The sequence below is a fragment of the Oryctolagus cuniculus genome, chromosome 5, assembly GCF_051225735.1.
Source record: "Oryctolagus cuniculus isolate XC-2025 breed Fujian yellow rabbit chromosome 5, ASM5122573v1, whole genome shotgun sequence".
Taxonomy (NCBI): Eukaryota; Metazoa; Chordata; class Mammalia; order Lagomorpha; family Leporidae; genus Oryctolagus; species Oryctolagus cuniculus.
The window spans coordinates 41,652,768-41,672,124 of NC_142871.1; the positions used below are offsets into that span (position 1 = coordinate 41,652,768).

The 19,357-nt window shown below is 36.4% G+C and overlaps 1 protein-coding gene and 1 long non-coding RNA gene across 3 annotated transcripts in view; one reads left to right on the forward strand and one right to left on the reverse strand.

Annotated features, from left to right (window-relative positions):
- THEMIS (thymocyte selection associated) overlaps positions 1-5,365 on the forward strand; it is a 213,822-nt gene extending 208,457 nt beyond the window's left edge. For both annotated transcript variants that reach the window (XM_089332705.1, XM_008263480.5), the window contains one exon: positions 2,938-5,365. The gene's annotated coding sequence lies outside the window, so the exon portion shown is untranslated. The remainder of the gene's footprint in view (positions 1-2,937) is intronic.
- Positions 5,366-5,622: 257 nt separating this feature from the next.
- LOC149126477 (uncharacterized) overlaps positions 5,623-19,357 on the reverse strand; it is an 89,314-nt gene continuing 75,579 nt past the window's right edge. Inside the window, exon 5 of the long non-coding RNA XR_016233760.1 lies at positions 5,623-7,611. This is a non-coding gene — a long non-coding RNA (uncharacterized LOC149126477). The remainder of the gene's footprint in view (positions 7,612-19,357) is intronic.

Consider the following 19,357-nt stretch of genomic DNA (forward strand, 5'->3'; position numbering starts at 1 on the left):
CATGAGCAATAGGTGGGCAAGAACCCAATGGCTTGAGACATCACCTGCTGCCTCTCAAGATACACCAGCAGGAAACTAGAATCAGAATCAGAGTCTGAACTAGAATCCAGAGCATTCTAGTGTGAGACATGGGTGTTCCATTGTGACATTTTAATTACCGTGCCAAGTACTTGCCCCTGAATATTCAATTCAATGTGAAAAACATCATCTCCATATTAAATTTGTGACATTTACAAAAATAATGACTGATAAATGCCAAAAGAGATATGGATTTTAAGTGAATTTGTGTTTTAAACTATAAATACTTTTCAGGGTACCAGTGCTCTGGCATAGCAGGTAAAGCCACTGCCTGTGACATCAGGGCACCAGCTCATGCCTCAGCTGCTCTACTTCCAATTCAGCTCCCCGCTAATGGCATGGGAAAGGCAGGGGATCAAGGTCCAAGTGTTTGGGCCCCTGCAACCCATATGGGAGACCTGTATGAAGTTCCTAGCTTTGGCCTGGCCCAGCACTAATCATTTTGGCCATATGGGGAGTAAACTAGCAAATGGAAGATTGATCTCTCTCTCCCTCTTCGTCTTTCTCTGTAACTCTGACTTTCAAGTCAATCAATCAATAAATCTTTGAAAAAATAGTGATTTTCAGAAAAAAGCAATTCCTCTACATTTGGGGATTTCTTGAAAGTCAATGGTATGAAGAACAAGTTTTATTCAATATGAAATTTTCAACTAGAGTGGGACACCAGAACATGGTGCATCCTGGCTTTGGACAGAAGATTGGGCTTGATCAGGCAAGGTGAATGACTTGTAAGATCCCTGCTAAAATGAATATTAAGCTCTATTATCTCATTTTGGTATTATTTAGTTATTATAATTTCCTCACCTCTCATTTTCTGACTATGGACTATCTTAAATCACCTTATTGACAAGGGATAGGGATACTAGTAACTGTCAAGATGACAGATTGAACTTTCAAACAACAGGCTTAAAATGGTTTTGAGTGAACAACATGAGGTGGTAATAGCAAGACTACTGCTGCAGTACTTTCCATTTTACAAAACACTTGTGGGTCCAATATTTCATTTGCCATTTCCTCAACCTCTGTGACTCAGTTATTATTGTCAAAAGCTCATTCTTTTTTGGAAATAGAATTCAAAGTTTCCTCAAGACACAGCTGGTGAACTCAAGTCTCTGGAATCAGACCTGGATTTTCAGATCCTAGGTCCCTGCACTATGATGATACAATGGTTGACTCTCCCTCCCCACCTCTCTCCCCCACGAAAAGCAGCACTGTTCTAGCAAATGATTGTTGGTTTCCCTTTTTACAGATAAGGTCACCAAGGTAAGTGAGGGATGTGGGAATTCATTCTGGGCATACTTCTAAAATATCTTGCGTTCTTTCATCCATAATGGTGGGCAGTTGTATTGTTATGTGTCTGGTAAGAATGACCTAAAAATCTACCAACAGTCAATAGGGACAGTGGATAATGAGGGGAGGAAATGAAATCCAGGAAATGGTAGAGGCCAGGTTGCTTTCTCTGGTCAGACACTAACAGCCACTACTGTTCCCCTATATCCATCTCTTGGGCCCCAGGAATTGACAGAGGAAAATAATTTGAGGCCATTAGCAGATTTAGTACCACATGTGGGTAAATGCCCATTTTTTTTATGTTGATGTCACCTTTATTCTTTCCCAATGGGTTTGTGAGAATCTCAGAAATTGCAAGACTATCTTCATCTTGATATTTTGCATATATGGTAAAACTTGCTAGCAGTTGGTGAAATAGTTGTAGGTACTTCATCTTTATTATTGCATTTAACATTTGTAACCCTCCCATAAATTTTACATTATTGGCCTTTCCCCACTCCTGTATTTAATAAGAGGCAAGGAGGCCCTTTAGAGTAAATAATGTACTTTAGGTTATATTCTTAGAGGCAGAAAATGAATTCAAAGAAGGATGGAAGCAAGAAGGAGGGGAGAAGGAAGAAAAGGAAGAAGGGAGGGAGAGGGGGAAGAAGCCAGTCAGTCATAGGCTAATGAGTGCTGCGGAGCCAAAGCTGCGGATGGGTCCTCTGCAGGTCCAGATGGCAGGCACTTAATAATAAAGCCACGGGAGAACTGCAGCAAGTTCTGGTTTTCTGTGACACTCTCCCATTGCAGTGCTTACTAACAGAGCTTTAAAAAACCCCTCCTCTCTCAAACTCTGTAAAGGCAGCATGGAGAGGGATGAAGTATCTTGTCTGAAGATTTAGGTCTGATTCCAGAGACTCGAATTCACTGGCTGGGTCTTGAGGAATCTCTGATTTCTGTTTCCAAACACAGAATCCTGTTAGTAATGTAGCTTACTTTAGTTGAGAGCGTGATAGGTCTGTGTATATATTAATTATGAGCTTTAATGTAGCTTATGCTGAAGACCTGTTGCTTTTGCTTCAGTTTAGCATTTCTTGATTCCCATTTCCTGTTCTATAGTTCATAGAACTCTCTAGATTTGCGCTCCATTTTGCAGGCACAGTGCTGCTGTAGACAAGAATGTCGGGTCTGGAATCAGACATTTTTAGATCATGATCGGCTTCAATCAGTTACTAGCTCAACTTCATTTTGACCTCAGTTTCCTACCTTATGATATCCATATCATAGAAGAATAAAGTAGGATGCAAAGAAAAACATTTTTTTCAATAGCAACAAAAATACTTCACAAATTTAAGGTACTAGTGCCCACTTCATAGGAAAAAAAATCTACCTCATTTCAGTAGATTTTATATTTCTTCTTTTTTGTTTTATTCTTTGGTTCTTCCTACTTTGCTCCCAATTATTTCTCTAAAACCATATATGCGTGAGAGTATCCTATAAACTGCAGTTGAAAGCATACTTTTTCCTTGGCAGTTATTTCCGACACGTATTTCTAATGGATGCCTCTTATTTTTTCTTTACTTATAGAAACCTTCAAAAATGAAAAACATCAAAAAATAGTGAGATGTGACAGGAGGCATTTGGACAGTGAACATAAATGTTGCAATGGAGATGGAAACTCAGCCTTCTAAATGAAAAACAACCATTCCCCAGCGGACTGCAGAAGAAACTCGACTGGCCACTGCAAAGGAGAAAACAACCTTAAAAGTTTTAGCAGATAAAACTCAAAGAGGAATCTATGACATGGAATTCACATATTCTACTCTGCTGTGCCCATATCTGTATGTATCGCTTCATTGTTAGTCAGGACATATTTATTTAATGTGCATCTATTTTTTTGGCTCTTATTTCTACCACCAACAATTAAGTAACTGAAAAACATTTTATATTTCAGAGTAAAATCATTCTACAGTAGGATGAAAGCTCACTGATTATTGTTACTTTTTTATCAATGGTTTTGATATTTTTCTACTGTTATCATCATTCCTGTTCAGGCTAACTTGGAGAAAAATAATTGTATGTGAGAGTGATTTAAAATACCTAGGTTTCTTATCTGAGTCCCTTGTAACTCTGGAAATGAGTTTGCCTTCACAACTGCAGTTTATTTTTGTAAATAAATGTGTTCAAGTCTCAAGAGCCAAAGGTATTTTGAGTCATAGGAGTTTTCCATAACTTCTTCCTTTGCCCCAACAACATAAGATCACAACTTAAATGTCACCAAAGTTGTGATATTATGTCTAATTCTATGTACTATATACTGCATAACCCTTTAGAAGGAGATTTACTGGGTTTGCAAGAAAACCATTTAGTTAATCCTAATATTTGATGCAAAGAAAAAAGGCAATAGAATTGTAAAAAGATACAATAAATTTGCCTGACCAGAAACCAAAGTGATTGTTAATTATTACATATCAGAATAAAACTCTAATAGTTGCACAATCTGTAAAAATTACCACAGCAGCTCTCACATTTTGATAATTTGTCTTTCCATGTATTTTTTTCATATTAGAAACTATTTAAAGCAAAGAAAAAGAAAAGTTATCTGGCTAATGTTAGAGAGAAATTTAATGGCGAATCTTGGACTTTGTTCACAGATCATACTATACAAAAACTAATTTATTTAATCTCCCATCTCCTAATTATTTTATATTATGTGAACAAATTAGTCATTTGTTCCAAATGAGGACAACAAATCATGAGAAAACTTATCAACAGAAAAAAAATACAGCTAAGTTTTTTTCATACAATGTTTATATTCTGATCTATTTTATTTTAGTGTTTTTTTTTTCTTTTAAATGACAATGAATCCTGATTTTCAATACCCTAAAATTGTTCAGTGATTTGGTTGTTGTACTACCATTTGTTATCTGTACAATCTGATATTTTATGGATGGTTTCACTTTTATTTATCTTGCTTTCCATTCCCCTAAGAACAATAACTTAAAGTGTCTGTTCCCACACTTGATCATTGATCACAGAGAATTTTGACTACTACCAACCTTGGCAAACTGTATAATAGGTGTTTTAGGATTTATAGTATTTGTTATTTTTCAAAAAATAGTGAATACTTAGTATTTCTTAACTGGTGTATGAAAACAATTGCATTTTTATTTTTGATAAGTCCAAATCTTTGATTAAAATTCAAGGGAGGGCATGTCTTAGGTCTTAAGTCATTAAGAGCTTTCTAATGGAAATCATATGTAAAATTTCTAACTTAAAATAAGTTCTTTTACATAGTGTGCTTCCAGGTGTCTTGATTTTGAAAAGTCTAGTGTGTGTTGTGTTCTGTGTTTATGAAATAAACATCTTCCTAGAGCAATTAAGTTAAAATATTATTTAGATTAAATGATTCTTTATTGCCAAGGATGAATAGTAGTAGTTGTCTTGCATTAATCCAAGAGAAGAGTCCTTCGTGCTCTGCCCAGTCACAATAACCAAATTTCACAATATGCTCAAGTGGTTAGATGGGGGCCGAGAACCAGTCATGTTTCCCTCTTCCTAATTGTATCATAAAAGCAGTTTTGGGTGCCGGCGCTGCAGCTCACTTGGCTAATCCTTTGCCTGTGGCGCCGGCACACCGGGTTCTAGTCCCAGTTGGGGTGCCAGATTCTCTCCCAGTTGCTCCTCTTCCAGTCCAGCTCTCTGCTGTGGCCTGGGAAGGCAGTGGAGGATGGCCCAAGTGCTTGGGCCCTGCACCCGCATGGGAGACCAGGAAGAAGCACCTGGCTCTTGGCTTCGGATTGGCGCAGCGCACCGGCCATAGTGGCCATTTGGGGGGTGAACCAATGGAAAAGGAAGACCTTTTTCTCTGTCTCTCTCACTGTCTAACTCTGCCTGTCCAAAAAAAAAAAAAAAAAAAGCAGTTTTGGGAAGGAGCATGGATGGGAGTGAGAAAGGAGAGAAGAAAATGTATTTTTTTTCAAATGGGCTCACTCAACTCTTAAAACTAGAACATTAATATAAAAACTTTTAGTTTTAAGATCAAAGTCAACATTTGAGATTTTCACATGTTTACCCAAAGGTTTTTGATTAAAGTTACTTTGAAAGGGAATAGAATATGTAACATTTGTGGGAAGTAATAATCAGAATTAGGATCTATATCTCCATAGTCTGGAATACGAAAAATGGAATCTGACAGAATAAAAGTTTTCTTTTGATTCTACCATCAAAATCTTTCCACAGTTTTTCACTTCCTGCTGATTCTGTTTCTACTACTGTGGTTCCAGCTGCAGTCATCTTGTTTGGGTTACTGCGCTAACCCTGTAACCATTCTGCCCTTTCATTTCCTTGCTACCAGTCTATTGCAGTAGCCCAAGTGACTTCATTGAAATGTGCTATTACTCCACACCAAAATCATTCCCCACTTTGCTCAGAGTAAAAGTAAAATTTATGAAATGATCTGCAAAGTCCTGCATGATCTCTTTATCCCTCTGACCTCTCCTCTCTGCTGCCAGTATTATTTTCTCAAGGCATATAGGACTTCTCATTGTTGCTCATGCAGACCAGGACTGGTCCTGTCCAAGGATCTTCCATTTGCTGTTCGCCCTACCTGGAATGCTTTCTACTCTGCTTTCTATTCAGGTTACTCCCTCACTTCCTTCAGGTTTTATCACCTTGTTCCCTTCCTAGGGTGGTTTGCCCCAACCCTCCTCTCTCAAACTTAATCCTTCCTGGTCATTCCTGCCTCCTTCTTATTTAATTTTCTCTGTAAGAAGTGATTCTATTGAACATACTATCATATATAATTCACATACCTTGTTTATTTTGTCTCTTACACTAGAAAGGAAACCCTGTGAAGGCAGAATTTCAGATTGAGTTTCATACTGTATTCAGCCTCATGGACTAGTGTCAGATACATATTTGGTGCTCAATATGTTTGCTGAATGAATTGATGAAAGTTAAGAATATGAGGTCTGAGGCCAGAATGTATAGGTCTGAATGTTGATTCCTCAGATTACTAGTTCACTTTGAGTGAGTTTCTTGACCTCATATGGTTCACATTCCTTTATGTGTAAAATAAGTATGAAAATAAAAGGTATACAATTTTATGAGTAAATACATATGAAGTACCTAGTACTTTACCTGGCAAGGACTAAGTTCTCATTAACATTATATGCTACTGTTTTATGAAATGCATATCACATATTTCCCTAAATAACACACAAAATATTAAAGAAGGACCATATTCTTGTTGCAGACTGGCATCTTTTCTCCTAGGAGCTTTCTTCCTACTTCCACTATTATATTCCATGAAAAATACCCACCTAATCTTGTTGTCTTAGCTCTAGTCCCCTAGAATCACAGTCTAAGGTAGAAATTCTCATAAACTGGATTATTGACAGTGGTCTTAAGAGAAATCTGTGTGGAAGTGAAAAATGCAGGAGAGGACTGAAGAAGAATCTAGGCAATTAAATGGTTTCATGGACACCTAACTTCATCTTTCCAGCCTGACCCTAAGAGCATCCTGGGGCATGAATTGCACAACTATACTAGCATACTAGCATCCCCACTGAGACTTCAATCTCCTTCTATGTCAATGGACCAGTGGTTTCCAGATGGTGCAGTATGTGATGGGAAAATGAATTCCATGTATGTGTTCCTCTGCTATGCCTCTCTTATAATAGAATGCTTCCTTTGGCCTAGGGTAAAATGGCCAAGAAATTCTGTTCACCCTCAAATGCTGGCACTGGCGAAGGCACTGTGCAAAGGAAATGTATACCTATAACTAGAATATGCATTAATTCCAGTTAGGATAAACCATCGACTTTTCCAAGATGGAAGAGATATAATGAAATAAAATTGTTACCAGATGTAGTAACTACTTGGATTGCCCTCATCTTATATTGTAACGCTTCATAACAGTTCCACCTCCACTTCTGATCCACCTTCCTGCTAATGAACCTGGGAGGCAGCAGATAATAGCCTGCATACTTGGGTTCCTGCCACCCATGTAGGAGATGCAGATAGAGTTCCTGGATCCTGATGTTGGCCTGGCCCAGGCCTAGCTGTTGCAGGTGTTTAGAGAATGAAATAGCAGATGGTAGACATTTCTTTCTCTGTTTTTCTTTCACTCTGTGCCATTTTGCATTTCATATAAATAAATAGATAAATAAATACCTTAAAAAGAAGATGTGGCACCACATGACTAAGTGGTCTCTTTAAAACTGTACCGTATCAGGGAGACCATAGCACTGTTTGTTGCTGAAAAAAAAAAAAAAAAACACTGAATAGCAGTAGCTAAATTAGCCTTTGTGAGAAAGAGTTCATTCTGTTGGCCCATGAATTATCTTAACGTCTGACACTCTGGTGTTTCCACTCACGAACCCTTTGTGCAAATATTAAGGTAACTAAGAGTCTGGTTGGTATTGATTGATTCAATCATCCTGTCTAATTAATTGTATAGTGCATCTTGTGCAGTGGACGCTCTGTAAAGGACATGAATTTGTTACAAAAAATTTCACCCTTTTTGCTCACTGTCACAGGTATAGTCACATACTCTTTTGCAGACATTTATAAGCTTCATCTTTTAAATTCATCTCCTTCTAGCATATGGTTAACCAGCTAAATGATTTTCCACTGCATCCACTTTTCAAGGAATTTGCAGACCATTTTTCTATGAATATATAAGGTAGACAACCAAGTATACTGCCTGAAAGCATTTCTACTTGGAGGATTTCCCTTCACCATTGTCTGCTAGACTCACTCCTTGGAGAGAGTAGTGCACACTAACCACTTTTGGAACTCTGTTAATATTCAAAGTTGATTCATCTAGATTTCAATCCAGTTTATTTTATAAACTGTTTCTAGAGAACTATCTGATGGACTCTGTAAGTGTTTGATGAGTAAAAATTGTGGACAAAACAGTGGTAAATGACTTCAGAATCTGGACCCCTTGTTTACACACTGAATTGTGTCTTCTGGATCCATTCAACCCGTCTTGCATGTGCCACTTCTATCTTACAATGTATTACAACTAGGATTACCTGATTTTATGAACTAGCATATCTTATAGATATCTGCTCCTAAGGACAGCTTTGGTGTTCCATTGTCATATATTCAATCTCTACCATGTATTCATGTGGGAGCATCTTGACTCTTGATAAGATTTTCTAATAATCTATGGGTTGCACTAACTACCAGATTATATTTCTTTATATCTTTTCAAAGTGCTACAATATTTTCCAAACAGAAGGACTACTATGATCTACTATACAGTTTCCAGATGACCTTGGTCCTTGAGACTCTATGGCAACTAACTTGGAAAGGTGTGTTAGTATTGCACTGGGATGAACTGATGTGGGAATTGTTTTTGATTCTTCTTCAGAGGTATTATTACAAAGAATGTATTTGAAAGATCAGCATTCACTGGCATATAACAGAGGCTTTTAAAATCTGGTCTAGTACAATAAAGCAGCTATAATTAGGGATACTAAATGGCTAAATCCACTCAATTACCATAATATGTCACCTTTTTGTAGGAACCAAAATTGCATCAAATGGGAATATTATGGAGACTGTATCCTGCATTCTTTAAACCTTTAAGGATTTTACTGATTTATTCCAGTATTCCTAAAATATGATATTGTCATGTTTACTTTCCTGGCCAGAATAAGTAAAGGTTGCTACAAGATATCCAGCTAAACTTAAGCTTTCTCTACTAAAATAGCTCATTCTCCACTGGTTGGGACACCATTGGTATGGTTTCAAGAGTCAGTATGTATACTGTTTTAATTATAAATTGAGAAATGAGAAAATGACTACCTGTAAAGGTCTGTGGACCCATTGTGAAGTGGATCTGACCCTGAAGACTACTTATTATCTGGCTTCCATATGCTCCTACTCTAAAAGTAATCGTACCGAGTATTTAAGAAAGCATAAATAGAAGCACTCTGCACATGACATAATTACAATGTAAAGATATATTCTATCATTAACATACTATAGCAATATTGGACAAAGAATGAAACTAAAGTTGCAGAGTGAGAGAGAGAGGGAGAGAGATATTCTCCATCTTTTCATCACTTCTCAGATGGCTGCAATAGCCAGACCTGGGTTGGGTGGCAGGGGCACAAGTACTCGAGCCATTTTCAGCTGCCTTTCCCACTCCATCAGAAGGTATCTGGATCAGAAGTGAAGCAGCCAGCACATGAACTGGTGCCAATATGGAATGCTAGCATTGCAGGCAATGGTTTTATCCACTGTGCTACAACACTGCCCCATTCTCAATTCTTGAGTGAACTGTAATGGTTGTGTATTTGAGTGGCTAAAATTGTTTGCATGATACTTCCATGATTTCCTTGTTCTAAATATGCTTTCTATGTGTTATGTACCCCTTTTAAAGGCTAATTTAATTTGGTTCTTGGTGAATAAATAATACATTACATCAACTGAATTAAGAATTATAATTATATAATCATATCAATTGAAGCAGAAAAAGTATTTAATAAAGTTCAATATACATTTAGAATAAAAATATTGAATAAGTTAGGCATAAAATTAACATTACTCAACATAATATAGGTTATATAAAACAAACCTGTGTCCAAGATTGAATGGAATAGGGAAAAGCTGAAAGCATTATTTGTGAAATTTGAAACCAGACAAGGTTGTCCACTCTCACTGCTCTTAAAAATTCAATATAGAGCTGGAAGTTTATCTAGAGCAGTTAGGCAACAGAAAGAAATAAAAGACATACAAATTGGAAAGGAGAAAATCAAATTATCTCCATTGATTATTTGATTTCATCTGTAGAAAAACTCAAAGATCCACTACCTTTAAAAGACTATAAGAACGGATAGATAAATTCATCAAAATCTCAGGATAAATGATCAACAATCAATAGTTAGTATGATTATTATACACTAATGAAATCACTAAGGAAGAAATTATAAGATTCATGTCATTTACAATAGGTAAAAACAAAAGATAAAATCTAGATATAAATATCATTAAGTATGTGAAAAACTTTGATAATGAAAATGACAAAACACTAATGAAAGAAATTGAAGAAGATGTGCAGAAATAGAAAACCTCCCAGGTTTGTAAATTGGAAGACTTAATATCATTAAAATATTCATACTAGTGAAAGTGATTTATAAATAAAATGCAATTACCCTAAAAATACCAACAATATTCTTCAGAAAACTAAAAAAATCAAAATTCATATAGCTTAATAGTCTCCAAATAAACAAAGCAATCTTGAATAACAAGAATCAAACTTGTGACATCATAATATCTTATTCTGAAACATAAATTGGAGCCTTAGTTACAAAAACAACAGGCTACTGTCATGAAAATAGTCACATAGACTAATGGGACATAACAGAGATCCCAGAAATGAAACCACAGGAGAATCAACAGATTCTTGACAAAGACATAAAAACCATACATAGGGCTGGTGCTGTGGCGCAGCAAGTTAATGTTCTGGCCTGAAGCGCCGGCATCCAATATGGGTGCCAGTTCAAGACCTGGCTGCTCCACTTCCGATCCAGCTCTCTGCTGTGGCCTGAGAAAGCAGTAGAAGATGGCCCAAGTCCTTGGGCCCCTGCACCCACGTGGGAGACCTGGAAGAAGCTCCTGGTTTCTGGCTTTGGATCATCACAGCTCCAGCCATTGCAGCTAATTAGGGAGTGAACCAGCTGATGGAAGACCTCTCTCTCTCTCTCTCTTTCTCTCTCTCTGCCTCTCCTCTCTCTGTATAACTCTGACTTTTGATCTCAGTCCTTAATGTGCTGTACATTGTGATTTAATGCTATAACTAGTACTCAAACAGTATTTTTCACTTTGTGTTTCTATGTGGGTGCAAACTGTTGAAACCTTTACTTAATATATGTTAAACTGATCTTCTGTATATAAAGATAATTGAAAATGAATCTTGATGTGAATGGAAGGGGAGTGGGAGCGGGAAAGGGGAGGGTTGTGGGTGGTAGGGAAGTTATCGGGGGGAAAGCCATTGTAATCCATAAGCTGTACTTTGGAAATTTATATTCATTAAATAAAACTTAAAAAAAAAACATACACTAGAGAAGTGGTCTGTTCTAGAAATGATGTTGGGAACACTGGGTATTCATATGCAAAAGATTAAATTTTGAGCCTCCACCCACGTTAGATCCTATACAAAGTCAACTGTAAATAGATGAGAGATGTAAATCTAAGATCTGAACCTAGGAAAATACTGGAAGAAAACCCAGGAAACACTTGAAAACATTGTGACAAAAAGTGGTATTTTGATGAGCTTTTTGGTGTCATTTTTGTGACACAAGCAACAAAAACAAAAATAGATATTGGGATTATATCAAACCAAGAATATTCTGCATGGCAAATGAAAGAATCAACAGAGTCAATAGACAATCGACATAAAAAATAAAACCAATTTGCAAGCTAGTTACCTGACATAGGTTTAATAACCCCAAAAATAAGGACTTCAAAACTACAACAACAGAAAAAAAATAACCAGTTAATAACTAGGCAAATGAACTGAAGATATCTCTCAAAAGAAGAAATACAAATAGCCAACAAATATATTAAAAATTATCAACATTATCAGCTATTAGAGAAAGGTAAATCAATTAACAATGAGATAACATGAAATAGTAACTAATATCAGAAAGACAAAAATAATAAATGCTGATGAGGTTGTGGAAAAAAGGGAACCCTTATACACTGTTGGTGGTAATAAATATTAGTAAGTCATTTTGATGCCCTGTATGGAGGTTTCTTGAAAACTAAAAATAGATCCACCATGTGGTCCAGCTATCCCATTTCTGTATATATCTGAAACAAATGAGACCGGATACAAAGAGACACCACTCCCGTGTTCTTTTGCAAATTATTCATAATAAACAAGACAGAAATCAACCTAGGTGTTCATTAGTGAATGAATGGATAAAGCAAATGTGGTGTACATGCACTGCAAGTATTATGCAGCACCCCCAAAATGATATCCTCATTTTCAGCAAAATGAATGGAACTAGTGGTCATTATGTTAAGCCAGCCACAGAAAGGAAAATATTGCAGACTCTCTGTCATATATGAAGGTTAAAGAAAATTCTCTATGTAGCATAGTGATTACAAGAGTTTGAATAGAGGGAGGAAAAATGGATTGCAGGAATATTGGGTAACAGTTGACCAAAACATAGTCAGATAGAAGTAATAGGTTCTAATGTTCAATAGCACAGTGGACAACAAATTAACTATAGTTCACAATAATGTGTTATATACTATATGAAGAACTGGAAGAAAGGATCTGATAGGCTCCCAATACAAGGAAAAGATAAGGAAATGGAAAGGCCATGGCATGTATGTATTGTGTATCACACTGTACCACATAAAGTGTATAAATATTACATGTTAACCAAAATTTTACAAATGAAAGTTATAAGAAATAACAAACTCTCCAGCATACACAACAGAAGAGAGAGTTCATGAGGTGGCAGACCTTAGCAATTATCCAGAAAACAGCAAGGAAAGAAAATGCATAAATTAGATGTTAGAAGAGACACTGAGAATAGTGTAAGAAGCATATTATTTGTTTAATCAGAGTTAGAATAGGAGCAATTAATGCAAGGCAGGAGTGAGTAACATTCAAAGAGATGGTGTCTGAGAACTTTCTAGAATTGATGAATGCAATAATACTCAGATGAGCAGAGGAGTACATTTCAAGAAATATAAAAAAGTAATTTTCCCTTAGACCAGAGTAAAATTTGAGACAATGGATACAAAGATATGACTGGGGCTTCAATTGGACAAACAGTAGGCTTCTCCAGTTCCAAAACAAAACTGGTAGTTGTGATGCTGTAGGGTAAAAACTCTCAAGTAAGTGCTATGTATCTGCTTCTATAATTTTCAAGAATAATAGTCAAAGAATTTATAGAGTTTAATTGAGTTATCAATACAACAATGTCTAAATAAACAAATAAATGATCACAGACATACAAGGAAATAATATGTTAAAAGACAATTAATAGGAGAAGAAATTTGCAATATATATGTCCAACAAAAGAATTTTATCCTACAAATCATCACATGAATTATTTTGTTGGAAATATGTATTACAAAGGACTTAAGCAGACATTTCATAAATGAGGATATTCAAATGGATAATGAACATATGAAAATGTATTCAAATAACAGTAGTCTTTAGGAAAATGCAAATTAAAATCATAATGAGATATATTATAAAAATGACCAGATGGTTAAAATAAAAAAAATATAACAAAGGCAAGTTTTGAAGAATGTATTGAGCAATTAGAAGTCTCACATGTTGCTGGTGGGAGTTTAAATTGACCTATCCACTTTGGAAAATTGTTTAGTAGTATGTACTAAAAGTAAACACATACCTAATCTATGACCCAGAATTTACTCTTGGTGAAATTCAACAAAACTGAGTGTATGTGCCCATCAATAAGACATATACAAAAATGTGTCCACCTTATTCTAAGTAGCTGCAAGCTAGAAACAATCCATGCTCATAAGTAGTAAAACATACAAGTGAGTTACAGTATAGATTTACAGTGGAAAATGAAGTAGCAATGTAAGAAGTTAAGCTACAGAAATATATAATTCAAAATCATAGCGTTGAATGATGGGTTTTAGACACAAAAATAGTATATACTGTAGGATTCTACTTATCTGAATTTTAAGGACAGGGGCCACATCTTTATGATAATAGAAGAAGAAGATAAATCTTTGACTTTTGATTTAGTAATGACAGTGAGGGTGCACACAACAGCTATCTGTGGTACTAGTAGAAAACCATAGGTTAATCTGTTGTCTGGTTATATGGAAACAGGTATTGATTTAAATTCATCAGATTTAAAATTTAGAATTATGCACTTTGCTGCATGTATTTATGTGATATAGGAAAAGATTAGTAATCATAAATTGAGGAATAGTACTTATCCCTAGAGTAAAAGCTAAGAGATTGGGGATGGGAGCCTAAGAAACCTAGGGTATTTATTGGGAGTGTTGTTTCTTATTTAGCATATACATATGTTTTGTGTGTCATATTTCATAATAAATAGAAGATAAATGACACAAAGAAAATGTTGCTATTTGGTTAACAGAAGAGGCAGAATTTCAATAAACCTTCCACAAAATCCATGTTATAACTTCCTGCACTAACTTTATTTTATCATATGTCATATTGTTTGGCACATATTCTTGCTTGGCTACCATGCTGGGATGCATTTTCCCATAGGGATGATCTCATAAACATTTTCTTATACTTATCCCACATGCTAATAGAAGATAAGAAGCACATTTTCTTCCTAATGTTCCTTAAAATGTCCCCAAATCCTCTTGTTGAAATAAATGCTTTCGACATTGTGTGTCAAATTTTTATCTGCTGCAGTCTTCAAAAGTAAAAGCTGAATACTTTAGTCTACGTTATCAAAGTACTTAAAGTAGTTAATGCATATGATATTTATAACCTTTTAGACATAACTGACATTTTATTCATTCATTCAATTTTGCTTTTGTGCATTCTGTGGAAAGCTCCAGGGTTGGTTGAAAATATCTAATATACAGAAAGATACATGAGGAGTTCTGATTTCTGTTAGAGTTTCAAAGTGAAATAGTAGCAAAAATATTTATAAATGCTCACATCCCTGATTAGATTTACAGTATACTATTGGAGGAGTTGTGGTACAATAATTTAATTCTCTCATTACATGGAAATAATTGAATTCATCTGGATTCCTGACTTTGAAACTAAAGCTACTAAAATATAAAATTTATCCAAATATTTATCAATTAGGTTCTGGAAGTCTAAAATATAAATTGACTCTTTCAGAGTTTGTTTCAAATAGGTTGCTCTTATGAAAGTGGAACTTAAACCATATATTTTATTTCATATATCATATTACTTTTGATCTTATACTTGGATAAATTATTTATTAATGGTACAGTAGTCAAAATAATATTATACCCCATTCTCAAAACAAAGATATAGAGAAGTGAAATTTTGGACAAAGGTTTATAAAATCCTGGAACAAGCTGACAGGTTCAATCAGTCCCCAGTTCTGATACCCCAAGTCATGAAAATTAGAGTTGAATGTAGATTTTAAATTAACCCATAAATCAGGGGCTGCTAATGTGAGCAATAAACAAAAATGCTAAAAATGTGTTCCTAAGATCTCATTAGACACTAGCAATTTAACGTTAACAAATAGAATTTCTGGGAAATCTGGGGAATTCCCCAAATCATAGATATGTCCTATTTAAAAAAGTATTTCTTTGTTTACTTCCATCTTTATTGAGGTGTAATTTGCAAATAAAATTGTATATATGTAAGATGTATGAGATTATTGGATCTAGACATAGATTATAAAGTAATTTTCACAATCAAGACAATTAACAAATCCACCCCTACATTTTGTGGGTGTGGTTGGGGGCTGAAAACACCTAGATCTATTCACTTATTAAATTTCAAGCATACAATGTACTATTAACTACAATTATTGCGCTACACATTAGATCTGCAGCATTATTCATTTTATAGTGTAAATTTCATAACTTTTGACCAAAATACCCCAATTTCTCCCACCCTCCAGGAAACAACCACCTTTCTACTTTTCTGTCTCTATGACTTCAATTACTTTAGGTACCATATCATAAGATCAGGCAATGCTTATTTTTATTTTTCTGTTATATTTCACTTAGCATAATGCCCTCTGGATTCAACTATGTTGTTGCCAATGATAGAATTTCCTTAATTTTTAGAGTTGGATAGGATTCCTTTGTGTGTTTGTTGGTGCCACATTTTATTTATTCATTAATTGATTCCATATCTTATGTTGATTCCATATCTTATGTTGATTCCATATCTTAGCTGTTTTGAATAATGATGCAATGGAGGAAGGAGTCCAGATATCTCTTCAATAGCTTCATTTACTTTCTTCAAATAAACACCCAGATGTGGGATTGCTTAATAGAATGATAGTTTATTTTATCTCTATGTCATTTTATTTATTTGAAAGGGGAAGAAGGAGAGTGAGAGAAAGATGTCCCTCTTGCTGTAAACTCTCCCAGGTTCTCCCACAGCTAAGGTTGGGTCAGAAATGGAATCCAGGTTTCCTAAGTGGGTAGCAGAGACTCAAATACTAGAGTAAATGTGTGCTGCTTCCCGAGGTGTGCATTCGCAGGAAGCTGGAATTGGAAGTTGGGCTGGAAATTGAACCCAGGCACTCCAAAATGGGATTCAACCATTCCAGGTGGCAACAAAAACACTGTGCAAAATACATATCTCAATAATTCTGCTCTTTGAGGAACCCCTATAATGGCTGTACCAACTACACTCCCAACAACAACGAACCAGGATGCCCTTATCTCCACACCGTTGCCAGCATTTGTTGCTATTTGACTTTTTGATAATCTCACCCTAACAAGTTTGAGATGATATAACATTGTGTGTTTTTGTTTTTGCATTTTCCTGATGATTAGTGATGTATTTGTTGTCATCTTGTATGTCTTTGTAAGAAATTTTATTCAGGTAATTTAAAAATTGGGTTTTTTGCTTATTTTCAACTGAGTTTTAAGAGTCACTTATATAGTTTTCCCCTATATGGTTTGTAAATATTTTCTCCCATTATGCAGGTTGCTTTTTTAAATTAAAATTTATTTATTTTAGAGGCAGGATGATAGATGATAGGTAGATGATAAATAGATAAAGGATATAAATGATAGATAGATAATAGATATATAAAACTTATCAACTGGTTCATTCCGCAAATGCTTGCAGTGATCCTTGGCCTGGGACCAAAGCCTGGAGCAGGGAATTCAATACAGGTCTCCCATGTAGGTGTCAAGGTGAGCACACAGCTGCCTCCTAGGATTCACATTAGCTGGAAGTTGGAACCAGGAGCAGAGCTGAGTATTAAACCTTGCCAATCTGATAAAGAATGTAGCTATCTTTTTTTTTTTTTTTTTTTTTGGACAGGCAGAGTTGATGAGAGAGAGAGACAGAGAGAAAGATCTTCCTTCCGTTGGTTTACCCCCAATGGCTGCTATGGCCGGCGCACTGTGCCAATCCGAAGCCAGGAGCCAGGTACTTCCTTCTGGTTTCCCATGCAGGTGCAGGGCCCAAGCACTTGGGCCATCCTCCACTGCACTCCTGGGCCACAGCAAAGAGCTGGACTGGAAGAGGAGCAACCGGGACAGAATCCAGCGCCCCAATTGGGACTAGAACCCCGGGTGCCGGCGCCGCAGGTGGAGGATTAGCCAAGTGAGCCGCAGCGGCACCAGCCAGAATGTAGCTATCTTTACTGGCATCTTAACTGCTAGGTCAAGAGATCCAAGATGGCTGAAAAGTAAAACACTGAACTAACTTTAGTTACAGAAAAATACAAGAACCCAAGGCAGGATTATGTTCTCAGAGGACTGGCAAAAAATTAAATTAAGAAGTGTCAGCATAGCATGGAGACTCTTTAAGGCAATGAGGAGAGAGGCCAGATACACTACCACCGCTGGCCACTCCTGGCCACTGCTGCCTCTCATTGCAGTATCTACCAGATCAACTTCCAGGTGGAGAGCACTATTTTATTGGGGAAAGAGAAGTAGATGACCTGCCCCCCACAACCCTAACTGTAGGAGAATTCCGCAGCCCTTACTGACTTAGAGTCTATCCTAGAGCACTGACTGGCATCTGGGCAAATATTTACTCCAAAAAAGAAAGCCACATGGCCTGCCTCACTTTCCAAAAGTGCCAGTTTGCTTTTAAAAAGTTGTTGAACTCTGTTCTGAGTTAGGGGACAGCAAGCAGTCCTGCTGCTGCCAGAAGCCACAAAATCCAGAAACAGCACACTTTCCAGGGTTGGGAGTACCACCCCCAGCACCCTGTGACTTGGAGTTTTGGGAATAAAACACAGAGCTACAAGTTCTCACCTGAATGATCCAGGCATGATTCCTTCAGCTTCTTGGGGCTAGCACAACAGCAACTCATCAAAAATCTGAGAGGACCAGCCTTGAAGACGTTCCCTTTGTACTTCCTAGCACTGGGAATCCAGGGTCAAGCTCCAGCCCCATCATTGCACTCACTGTGGGAAACTGGGGGCAGTCCATCTGTGCCTTGCAGAGCTGAGATTGTGGATGCTGCTACTAGAATCTCTGGAGTAATTTAGAAATTACCAGTGTATATAGAGAGCACTATCTGCATTGCTGTGCTTTAGTCAAGTTGCTGCCACTTTTTGCAATATACATGCCTCTCACCCTGGGGAAATTTGAGTAATGACCTTGCTACATTCTGCAGGACTAGCACTGTGATAGCGGCAGCAACTTGACTAAAGCATAGCAACGCAGAGAGTGCTCTCTATATACACTAGTAATGCTTAAGTTACTCCAGACAAAAGCTCTCTTCCATCAATACCTACTTGATCAACAAGGAACTATTACACCAGATGTGCAGACATCAATGCATGAACACAGGAATCATGAAAAACAAGGAAGAATGACACCTCAAAAAGAATACAACGGCTCTCTAAAAGTAAATCCTGTTCTGAAGGAAATCTATGAAATGCCAGAAATGGAATTCAAAATAGTGAACCTGTGGTAATTCAATGTGATGCAAGAGAATCCAGATATTTTAAAGAAATGAAGAAAACATTTTAGATACTCTATTAGTTACTGCAAAGCGGGGAAGACATGGTATTTTTCTATTTAGGATTGAGTTATTTCACTGAGTATAATGGTTTCTAGTTGCATCCATTTTGTGGCAAAATACAGGGCTTCATTTTTTTTTTTTTTACCCCTGAGTGGTATTCCATAGTGTATATATACCATAATTTCTCTATCCAGTTAACATCAATAGACATCTGTGTTGAGCCTATATCTTAGATATTGTGAATTGAACTGCAATGAACATGGGGTACAGATAACACTTTCACATGTTGATTTCATTTCATTTGGGTAAATTCCCAGAAATGAGATTGCTGGGTCACATGATAGGTCTATA